The 12,774-nt window shown below is 39.7% G+C and overlaps 1 pseudogene; it reads right to left on the bottom strand.

Moving 5' to 3' along the window:
* Positions 1–9,312: 9,312 nt before the first annotated feature.
* LOC119523200 lies at positions 9,313–12,553 on the bottom strand (annotated as a pseudogene).
* Positions 12,554–12,774: the final 221 nt, after the last annotated feature.

The following is a 12,774-nucleotide window of genomic DNA, read 5'->3' as shown; positions in this document are numbered from 1 at the left end:
GTCCCGAATTTTCTCTTCCTCAGTCAACTGATTGTAAGGAACTCCCCAAGATGCCATAGCTGTGGACTGGGAAAGAGAAGGTAAGGTGGAAGGAGTGGGGGCCATGGGCATTTGGGTCACTTCCTCATGTAACTTACTTGTGCCTTCAGGGCTCACTCAAGCTCTATCTCATATATACCATTTCCATTTTATGATGGAGTGCTGCTGTACACGCCCAACTTTATGGCTTGGTGGGTCAGACAATACCCAGCTCATGATATGTAATTCAGGTCTCATGGTAACTTGGTGGCTCGTGGTTAAGTGTTCTGTTTCTACTAAGGCCCAGTAGCAGGCCAAAAGCTGTTTCTCAAATGCAGAGTAGTTATCTGCAGAGGATGGTAAAGCTTTACTCCAAAATCCTAAGGGCCTGCGTTGTGATTCTCCTATAGGAGCCTGCCAAAGTCTCCAAACAGCATCTCTATTTGCCACTGACACTTCCAGCACCATTGTGCCAGCTGGATCATGTGGTCCAAGGGGCAGAGCAGCTTGCACAGCAGCCTGGACCTGTCGCAGAGCCTCATCTTGTTCTGGTCCCCACTCAAAACTAGATGCCTTTCTGGTCACTCAGTAAATGGGCCAGAGTAGCATACCCAAATGAGGAATATGTTGTCTCCAAAATCCAAAGAGGCCAACTAAGGATTGTGCTTCTTTTTTGGTTGTAGGAGGGGCCAGATGCAGCAGCTTATCCTTAACCTTACAAAGAATATCTCGACAGGCCCCATACCACTGGACACCTAGAAATTTTACTGAGGTGGAAGGCCCCTGTATTTTTGTTGGATTTATCTCCCATCCTCTGCCATGCAAATACCTTACTAACAAATCTAGAGTACTTGCTACTTCTTGCTCACTAGGTCCAATCAACATGATATCATCAATATAATGGACCAGTGTGATGTCTTGCGGGAGGGAGAAATGATCAAGATCCCTGCAGACAGTATTATGACATAGAGCTGGAGAGTTGATATAACCCTGAGGTAGCACAGTGAATGTAAATTGCTGGCCTCACCAGCTGAATGCAGACTATTTCTGGTGGTCCTTACTGACAGCAATTGAGAAAAAAGCATTTGCCAGATCAATAGCTGCATACCAGGTACCAGGGGATGTGTTGAGTTGCTCAAGCAATGATACCACATCTGGAACAGCAGCTGCAATTGGAGTTGCCACCTGGTTAAGCTTACAATAATCCACTGTCATCTTCCAAGACCCATCTGTTTTCTGCACAGGCCAAATAGGAGAGTTGAATGGGGATGTGGTGGGAATCACCACCCCTGCATCCTTCAAGTCCTTAAAAGTGGCATTAATCTCTGCAATTCCTCCAGGAATCCAGTATTGCTTCTGGTTTACTATTTTGCTAGGCAGGGGCAGTTCTAGTGGCTTCCACTTGTTCTTTCCCACCATAATAGCCCTCACTTCAGGAGTCAGGGAACCCATGTGAGGATTCTGCCAATTGCTGAGTATGTCTATTCCAATTATGCATTCCGGCACTGGGGAAATAACCACAGAATGGGTCTGGGGACCCACTGGACCCACTGTGAGACAGATCTGAGCTAAAACTCCATCAGTCACCTGACCTCCATAAACCCCAACTCTGACTGGTGGACCAGAGTGACATTTTCAGTCTCCTGGAATTAATGTCACTTCTGAACCAGTATCTAATAATCCACAAAATATCTCATCATTTCCTTTTCCCCATTGCACAGTTACCCTGGTAAAAGGCCATAGTCCCCCTGGGGAAGGCTGGGAGGAAGATTAACAGTATAAATTTTTGGCAGTGTAACAGGGTCCTTCCCCAAGAACTTCATTCAAGGGGCTCTGGATCTGTAAACTGTCACAAGTCTGGGAATTGATTAAGGGGCTGTGACTCTCTGTTTTTGTAGTTCAAGGGAGACTTTTGTTCATGTGGCCTAGAATTCACCTGCCTGTATAGTTCAACCAAGATTTTAGTCAACTGCCCATCTATTTTAATACTTGGTACTCCATGATCCACTAGCCAATGCCATAAGTCTCTACGATTCATATTACTTTGATTGCTGCTTGGAGCCTGTTTTCCATTATGGTAGTCATGCCCACCTTGTCTGTGGCAATTACCTGCAGCCACTTGGCTCCTGCCAACTCGGGATCCAATTATCCCCATTGTGTTTAAGGATTCCAGCTCAGTGACAGCAGTTCCCACAGTAATATCTGACCTACAGAGAAGGGTGACTACAGAGCTCTTCAGGATGATGGAGCTAGCAAATTTATTCCTTACACTCCTGGTAAACAGTGTGTCCTCTGGACATTCCAGGGGTGTGTGAGCAGGTCTTCCATGATAAATCCATTCTAACATTCTAATCTCTCTAAGCCTTTCAATCTCCTCCTCTACACTTTACCAGGGCAGTTCTGGCATTTCAACCTCAGGTAATGCCAGCCACCTTTTGATCCATGTTTCAGCCAACCACCCAAACAGACTGTTAACACCCTTTCTAACCCCTCAAGCTACAACATTGAATGCAGAATCTCTACTTAGTGGGCCCATATCAGTAAATTCAGCCTGATCCAACCTTATATTCCTTCCATTATCCCACACCCTTAATATCCATTCTGACACATATTCCCCTGCTTTCTGTCTGTAAAAGATGGAAAACTCATAGTTCCTTTGGAGTATAGTGTACTTCTTCATGGGTCACATTTTGTACCTCACCCTTTGGGGTTTCTTGGGACTTTAGTCTAGTTATAGGTCTTGAAGCAAAGACTTGTGGTGGGGGTGGGCCATGAAAAGAGTTAGAATTATCCCTCAAGCCATTTACCTCAGAACATTCTGTTGCATTTTCATCTCTTTAAACAGGATTAATCTCTCCAGACAGAGGAATGAGGGCTGTTTCCTCAGGGGAGGTGATTACAGGATTAGCAGGCACTGAAGGGTTAATCTCTTTAGGTGGGGGTTGGATGGCAGGCTCCTTAGGGCAGACTGGAGGTGGGGAAGCTGTTTCCTCAGGACAGCCCTCTTTAGGTAAATCTAATAATGACTCAGCAGAATCCAGGGTTCCAATGTCCTCACTGCCATTATTATCAATCCATATGTCCCCATCCCAAGTTTCAGGATCCCATTCTTTTCCAATCAATTCCTTTACTTTAACAGCAGACACCCTGAGAGGTTGAGATTTTAGTTTATGCTGTACATCTGCTATTTGCACAATGAGAGTCTGTATCTGGTTTTCAGAAACCTCAAGTCTGCGGGCACAGGAAGTAAGATTTTCTTTTAGGGCACACATAGAAACTTCTACATTTGTCATATGGCACTCAAGTTTTGAATTTGAAGCATTTAACTCATCCCTTTCTCTTACAACTTTATCCAACGTATCTAAGAGCAGCTGGCCAACATCATTATACCTCTTAATTCTGCAAAACTCTGTGAAGGTGCCAAAAATACTGTCACCCAGAGCCTTGCTTCATACAAGAGTATGATTAGGAGAATCAAACAGTGCTATTTTGCATATCTCTTTTGCCAACTCATGCCATGGACTGTCAGTGTCCTCTTGATTATTAGAAATAGAGTCATTAGTGCCTTTGAATCTAATCAGAGTAGAAAACAAATTTGAAAAGCCCATTTTAAGATTTTGTTTCTCAAGAACCACTCCTGGTACCAAATTGTATTAGTTAGGGTTCTCTAGGGAAACAGAATCAGTGAGAGATATCTATGACTCTAAAATTTATAAAAGTTGCTCACACAACTGTGGGTATGCATGACTCCAAATTCCATAAGGCAGTCAGCAAAATGTCAACTCCAAGGAAGATGTCCAATGAACTCCTCAGGAAATGAACCGACAACTTTGACGAACTCCTCAGGAAATGCTTCGCTGGGCAGCCGAAGAAGAAGTGAAGGTCCTCTATCTGTCTAGCTTATAAGTCTTCAACTGATTAATTGGATTAAATCCAGCCAATTGCATTCTCTCATTGTGGAAGATATGCCCTTCGGTGAGTCATCAGTCACAGCTGCAGCAAATTGACTGATGATTTAATAAACCAGCCTGTTGGTTTATTAACCAGCCACAAACATCCTCACAGCAATTGTTAGGCCAGTGCTTGCTTGACCAGACAGCTGGGTACTATCAACTGGCCAAGTTGACAAATGAACCTAACCATTACAGGTACATTAAGGGACATTAAGAGAGAATGGGAAAAAATATATATGACAAACACAAACCAAAGGATATGATGGCTGATTCCAAGAAATGCCTTCACAGTAATAACATTGAATGGAAATGGATTAAGCTCCCCAATTAAAAGATATAGATTGGTAGAATGGATCAAAAAACATGAACCATCAATATGTTGCATACAAGAGACTCATCTTAGAGGGGCAAAAAGGAACTGAAAATGAAAGGATGAAAAAAATATTTCATGCAAGCTACAGCCAAAAGAAAGCAGGAGTAGCAATACTAATCTTAGAAAAAATAGACTTTAAATGTAAGGATGTCATGAGAGAAAAAGGTGGCCACTACATACTAATAAAAGGGGCAATTCAGCAAGAAGAAATAACAATCCTAAATTTTTATGCACCCAATCAAGGTGCCACAAAATACATGAGACAAACACTGGCAAAACTAAAGGAAGCAATGGATGTTTCCACAATAATTGTGGGAGACTTCAACACATCCCTCTCTCCTATAGATAGATCAACCAGACAGAAGACCAACAAGGAAATTGAAAACCTAAACAATCTGATAAATAAATTAGATTTAACAGATATATATAGAACATTACATCCCAAATCACCAGGATACACATTCTTCTCTAGTGCTCATGGAAATTTCTCCAGAATAGACCATATACTGAGACATAAAACAAGCCTCAATACATTTTAAAATGCTGAAATTATTCAAAACACTTTCTCTGACCATAATGGAATACAATTAGAAGTCAATAACCATCAAAGACTTAGAAAATTCACAAATACCTGGAGGTTAAACAACAAACTCCTAGTCAATCGGTGGTTTAAAGAAGAACTAGCAGGAGAAATTGCTAAATGTATAGAAATGAATGAAAATGAGAACACAACATATCCAAACAAATGGGATGCAGCATAAGTGGTACTGAGGGGGAAGTCTATAGCACTAAATGCATATATCAAAAAGGAAGAAAGAGCTAAAATCAAAGAACTAATGAAGCAAGTGAAGAAGCTAGAAAATAAGCAGCAAACTAATCGTAAACCAAGTAGAAGAAAAGAAATAACAAGGATTAAAGAAGAAATAAAGGACATAAAGATCAAAAAGCAATAGAGAGATTAAATAACACTAAGAGTTGGTTCTTTGAGAAGATCAACAAGATTGACAAGCCCCTAGCTAGACTGACAAAATCAAAAAGAGAGAAGACCCATATAAACAAAATCATGAATGAGAAAGGTGACATTACTATGGATCCTGAAGAAATTAAAAAAATTCTAAGCGGTTACTATGAACTACTGTATGCCAACAAACTGGATAATGTAGACGAAACGGACAATTTCCTGGAAACATATGAACAACCTAGACTGACCAGAGAAGAAATAGAAGACCTCAACCAACCAATCAAAAGCAAAAATATCCAATCAGTCATCAAAAAGCTTCCCACAAATAAATGCCCAGGGCCAGATGGCTTCACAGGGGAATTCTATCAAAATTTCCAAAAAGAATTGACACCAATCTTACTTAAACTCTTTCAAAACATTGAAGAATATGGAACACTACATAGCACGTTTTATGAAGCTAACATTAATCTAATACCAAAACCAGGCAAAGATGCCACAAAAAAGGAAAACTACAGGCCAATCTCCCTAATGAATATAGATGCAAAAATTCTCAACAAAATACTTGCAAATCAAATCAAAAGACACATTAAAAAAATCATACACCATGACCAAATGGGGTTCATTCCAGGCATGCAAGGATGATTCAACATAAGAAAATCAATCAATGTAATACAAAACATTAACAAATGAAAAGAGAAAAATCAAATGATCACCTTAATAGGTGCTGGAAAAAGCATTCAACAAAATGCAACAGCCCTTTTTGATAAAAACACTTCAAAAGGTAGGAATTGAAGGAAACCTCCTCAATATTGTAAAGAGCGTGTATGAAAAACCCACAGCCTGCATAGTACTCAATGGTGAGAGAATGAAAGCCTTCCCTCTAAGATCAGGAATGAGACAAGGATGCCTGCTGTCACCACTGTTATTCAACATTGTGCTAGAAGTGCTAGCCAGGGCAATCTGGCAAGACAAAGAAATAAAAGGCATCCAAATTGGGAAGGAAGAAGTAAAATTGTCATTATTTGCAGACGATATGATCTTATATCTGGAAAACCCTGAGAAATCTACAATACAGCTACTGGAGGTAATAAACAAATTTAGCAAAGTAGCGCTATACAAGATTAATACACATAGGTCAGTAATGTTTCTATACACTAGAAATGAACAAAGTGAAGAGACACTCAAGGGAAAGATACCATTTTCAATAGCAGCTAAAAAAATCAAGTACCTAGGAATAAACTTAACCAAAGGTGTAAATGGCCTATACAAAGAAAACTACATAATTCTATCAAAAGAAATAGAAAGGGACCTTAAAAGATGGAAAAATATTCTATGTTCATGGATAGGCAGGCTAAATGTCAATAAGATGTCAATTCTACCCAAACCGATGTAGAGATTCAATGCAATCCCAATCTTAATTCCAACAACCTACTTTGCAGACTTGGAAAAGCTAGTTATCAAATTTCTTTGGAAGGGACAATGCCTAAAATTGCTAAAAACACTCTAAAAAAAGGAAAACAAAGTGGTAGGACTTATACTCCCTGACTTTGAAGCTTATTATAAAGCCACAGTAGTCAAAACAGCATGGTACTGGCACAAAGATAGACATATTGATCAGTGGAGTCAAATTGAGACTTCAGAGATAGACCCCCATATCTATGGCTGACTGATTTTTGTTAAGGCCCCCAAAACCACTGTATAGGGTCATAACAGTCTATTCAACAAATGGGGCTGGGAGAGTTGGATAGCCTTACCCAAAATAATGAAAGAGGACCCCTACCTCACACCCCACACAAAAATTAACTCAAAGTGGATCAAAGACCTCAATATAAAAGACAGTACCATAAAACTCCTAGAACATAATGTAGGGTGACATTGTCAAGACATTGTATTAGGAGGTCACTTCCTAGACCTTACACCCAAAGCACAAGCAACAAAGGAAAAAATAGATAAATGGGATATCCTGAAACTTAAATGTTTATGTACCTCAAAGGAATTTGTCAAAAAGGTGAAGAGGCAGCCAACTCAATGGGAAAAAATATTTGGAAACCATATATCTGACAAAAGACTGATATCTTGCATATATAAAGAAATCATACAACTCAATGACAATAGTACAGACAGCTCAATTATAAAATGGGCAAAAGATATGAAGAGACATTTCCTTGAAGGGGAAATACAAATGGCTAAGAAACACATGAAAAAATGTTCAGCTTCACTAGCTGTTAGAGAGATGCAAATTAAGACCACAATGAGATACCATCACACACCAGTTAGAATTGCTGCCGTTAAACAAACAGGAAACTACAAATGCTGGAGAGGATGTGGAGAAATTGGAACTCTTATTTGTTGGTGGTGGGACTGTATAATGGTTCAGCCACTCTGGAAGTCAGTCTGGCAGTTCCTTAGAAAACTAGATATAGAGTTACCCATCAATCCAGCAATTGCACTACTCGGTATGTACCTGGAAGATCTGAAAGCAGTGCCATGAACAGATATTTGCACACCAATGTTCATAGCAGCATTATACAGAACTGTCAAGAGATGGAAACAACCCAAATGTCCTTCAACAGATGAATGGATAAATAAAATGTGGTATATACACACAATGGAATACTATGCAGCAGTAAGAAGGAAAAATGTGAAAGATATGACAACTTGGATGAACCTTGAAGACATAATGCTGAGCAAAATAAGCCAGGCAGAAATAGAGAAATATTATATGCTACCACTAATGTGAACATTGCTGGGGGAGAATGCAGGGGTGTTGGGCTTCCCCATCTCGATGGTTGCTGATGTGCTCACAGATATTGGGGACTTGTGGTTTGATGGGCTGAGCCCTCAATCATGGGACTTACCATTGGGAAGACTGTTACTGCAAAGGAGAGGCTGGGCCTGCTTATAATTTTGCCTAAGGGTCTCCTCCTGAATTCCTCTTTGTTGCTTAGATGTGGCTCTCTCTCTCTAGCTAAGCCAACTTGGCAGATGAAATCACTGCCCTCCCCCCTACATGGGATCTGACACCCAGGGGTATAAATCCCCCTGGCAGCATGGAATATGACTCCTCTGGAGGAATCTGGACCCAGAATCATGGGATGGAGAACATCTTCTTGATGAAAAGGGGGATGTGAAATGAAATGAATTCCAAAAGGAGCCGAGAGGTCCCTTTGGTGGGCACTCTTATGCGCAATATACATAACCCTTCTTAGGTTCTAATGAATTGGAGTAGCTAGCAGTAAATATCTGAAACTATCAAACTACAACCCTTGAATCTTGAAGATGATTGTGTAAAAAATGTAGCTTATGAGGGGTGACAATGTGACTGGGAAAGCCACGTGGACACACTCCCCTTTGTCCAGTGTATGGATGGATGAGTAGAAAAATGGGGACAAAAAATAAAACACCCAGTGTTCTTTTACACTTTAATTTTCGTTCTTATTACTTTTGTGTGTGTGGTAATGAAAATGTTTAAAAATTAATTTTGGTAATGGATGCACAACAGTGGTGGTACTGTGAACAATTGATGGTATGCTTTGTATGACTGCATGGTATGTGAATATATCTCAATAAAATTGAATTATTAAAAAAGTAAAATGTGGAATGTTTCAGATGAAAGTAATTAAAATACAATTGGTTTTGTTCTTTATTAAATGGAATCCAAATTTGACATTTCTTTGAAGCCTGAAACTACTAAATTTAATTTCTCTGTATGTTTCTACATCTTTTTCTTAATGGTGTAAGTTATCTTAAGTAGCTTATGGAGCCAGTCTCTACAAAGTACTTCTGCCCATTGCCGTTGTGATAGAACAAAAGCTATTCTTCATTAACTTAACTGTATATGTATTTTTGCTATAACACTTAAGCACATGAACAGATATCTATTATTTTTTCCACTAACCAAAAGAGTTCAATATTTTTCTAACTACCAGTTCTATATTTTAAAAAGGTTAACATTAAAAACAAAGAACCATTATTTTCTTTTGAAATTATTAAGCTTTTTGGATATCTTAGGCTTCCTCCTTCTGCCTGCATTCTTCTGCCAATTTATTCAGAAATTTCTTCAATTTCTGATAATGAGGAAGGCTGCTGCAATGAATATTCTTTGCAACTTCTTCATTTTTATAAAAGCTTTGTTCCAGTTTGCTAATGCTGCTGTTATGCAAAATACCAGAAATGCATTGGCTTTTATAAAGGGGGTTTATTTGGTTACAAAGTTACATTCTGAAGGCCAAGAAAATGTCCAAATGAAAGCATCAACACAAGTATACCTTCACTGAAGAAAGGCCAATGGCATCTGGGAAACCTCTGTTAGCTGAGAAGCATGTGGCTGGCATCTGCTAGTCCTAGGTTATGTTCCAGCTCCACTCTAAGCTCTGGTGCATCCTTCAAAGTGTCTCTCTTGGCTGGTGTCTTCTTCCTTTGCTTCCAGGTAGTGTTTCAAAATGGCTTTCTCCCAGGATGTTTCTCTCTAGGCATCTGGGGGTATTTGCTTAGTTTCTCCCAGGCAAACTCTGGAGTAACAAAAGTCTACTTCCAATGGCTGTCTTCAAAATGTCTCTTTCAGCTTCAGCTCTCCAAAATGTCACTCACAGCTACTCTGCTCCTTCTGTTTGTCAGCTCTTTTATATGGCTCCAGTGATTTAATTCAGACCCACCCTAAGTGGGTGGGGTAACACCTCCATGGAAATTAACCAAAGTCTTGCCCACAGTTGATTGAGTCACATCTCCATGGAAACACTCAATCAAATGTTCCAACCTAATCAACACTAATACGTCTGCCCCACAAGATTGCATCAAAGAATGTTGTGTTTTGGGGGACATAATACATCCAAACCAGCACAAGAGTGAACATAGCTTACAGTAAAACCCTGTTTTAGGTATCACATAGTTTATACCAACAGGAATATTGGGCTGATATGGCCCAATTCTATACTCATCTGAAATTGTATAGTCCTCCTTGCTTTCATCATTTTGGCCATCTGCATTTTCACTTGTATCTTTGTTGGTATAATCAGCATTCTCAGCAGATTCATTGCCTGTTTCTGTATCTTTCTCATTTTTACTTCCATTTTCCAACACTGCTTCATTTCCTTGATCAAGTTTCCTCCATCTCGTCCACCTTTTTAAGCTTTTTCTTTGCTGCTGAAGAATTCACACTTAGCTCTTTTTTCACAGCTTTGTCTGGAGGCTCCTTTTTCCCATCAGATGCCACATTACCTAAATTTGCCACATCAGTCTCATCTCCCACTGAACTCCAACTTTCAAGCAATTTTGCTGCCTCTTCATCTACAATTAGCACATCTTCAGATGCAGGAAGCATGTTAGGTTCCTGTTCTGTCTGGTCATCTTTCATATCTTTCTCTCCATCTTCACCTGACTTCTCTTCTTGTTCTTTACCTTCACCTGTAATTTCAGTCTTCCTGGAACCATCAGTTTTGGATTTCTTATCACTTGGAGATTCTTTGCTATCTGGAAAATAAGATCTTTTTCAGGATTTATCTGTTTTCAGTAAGTCAATGCCTCCATTGGAAATCCTCAGTACCAGTTTTTTATATTTCTCAGACAGATCAACCTTCACACATATTCCCTGAAACCAAAGGGCCTTTTCAAACAATGATCAACCAATTGCCATTTTATCTTCTCTGGTCTCCATCTCAGTAAAGGCCTGACTTTTCACCCTCATCAGTATAATTCTTTATTTTCCAGTAGGGCTCAGCAAGGTTGAGAACAGCACTGTCAGAATAGCCAGCATGAGGTAAATTGCTGAGATGCATCCTACATCCAAACTCTTGCTTTTGATCAAGTTTCTGATATGACTTCCCTTCAGGTTTCTTTATTTTTTTATACTTCTGGGACAAATGAACTCTCACTGGCTTGCTACTAATGCTGGTGTGGTTGTATGATAATCAGCTGCAGCCTGAGCATCTTCTGTGGTTGCCATTTCAATAAATGCCTCATTAATTTTATTTAGAATCAGATGATACAAAATAACTCCAAATGGTTCCACCAGCTATAACAGTTGGTACCTAGTTTTTCTTCACTGAAAATCCATGATGTGAACAACTGTGCTAGTTTACCCTCTGCCTTTTTGCATGTCTTGGTCCTTGCAGGTTTTCATTTCCAGCACCCATATTTCCTATTGGCACAACTGCTGGTCCCCAAAGATGAAATGAGGAAGGCAGAGGTCCAAGAATTCCTGGAGCTGGGTTTGTAGAATACTGCAAAATGAATATATCCCCCATCATGTGTCCTGTATCATTGTGAGGATTCCATTCTGAGTAGATTTCAAGAAGCTGGCATCGATGACTTGGACTTACTCCACTGATATGTTAACTCCACTTCTTGTTAGAATGAACTGGCAAGTCACATATAGAGCACAGATGGGGATAACTCTTCAGTAAGAGTCCATGGAAGTCTTCAATATTGCTACTCAGAGGAGCACCTCTCTTTTTCTAAAAGAGAGATCTCTCTTGCAAGGGGCCAGGACCATGTCACATTCTCTCATACTCACTGTCAAATTTATGATCATTAAGTGAGCTCTCATCAAAAAAAGAATCATCCTTACACCTTTCTCCAACTCTTAATCTGTCATCTTTATAATCCAATCTGTCATAATAACCTGATTCTTAAGAATGACTTCCATGGTCATAATCAAGCACTGGGTTGAGACTAGCACCATGATAATCAAAACTATCTCTTCTAAAGTGCCTTTTTTCTTCCCAATCATCCCTAGGTACTCTTTATGGTGGCTCCTATGTAGCAGATCTGCCATCTCTACCATAACTCAATGTAGGGCTTTCTTCAGTTCTCCTCTTTTTAAGCTGTAGAAGGACTTGGGGCAAATTATCAGGAGTAATCTGGTTATCTGGATAATGACTCAGTTCATCTAAGTCTCTAGCAAACAGACCAAAGCTGGCCAAAATGTTACTTGCCTAGTCTATATCTCCATGGTGTTGAGAAGACAAAGGGAATGGACCTTTCCTTCCAATGTTAAATATAGGCTGCAAATTATGGGAAAAAGTACTAGCAGAAGACAGTGCACTATGATCTCCTTGTTGATTCAATATAGAACTCATTCCAAGATTTATTAAAGTAGCAAGGCATGCAGTACCCCAGTTCATCCTTCCATGCTGGCATACTTGAAGACTGGGTAGCAGAAGCAAGAAGGCCTATTCCCACTGCAAACAGGTCATGCCCATGACCCTGAAAGTCCCTACTGAGAGATGACTGCTGGAATAACTTGGACATTGTAGAACTATCTCTTGTCTAGTTTATAGATTTAAAAAATTATTTTAAGACAGCCAAAAAGAAAGCTCACACTAGAAATCTAGGTTAAATTTGCTTCAAAAAATTGTAATGCCAAGAAAAAGGATCACTTTGGACTGTAGAGTCTCCTTCATGCTGAGAACTAGGGGACAACTCTGACCACTAGTTCTCACAACTATCTTAGCCAAGAGGAGCAAAAAGAG

Source organism: Choloepus didactylus, chromosome X, assembly GCF_015220235.1.
Source record: "Choloepus didactylus isolate mChoDid1 chromosome X, mChoDid1.pri, whole genome shotgun sequence".
NCBI lineage: Eukaryota > Metazoa > Chordata > Mammalia > Pilosa > Megalonychidae > Choloepus > Choloepus didactylus.
This window is presented reverse-complemented; position numbering and strand designations above follow the sequence as displayed.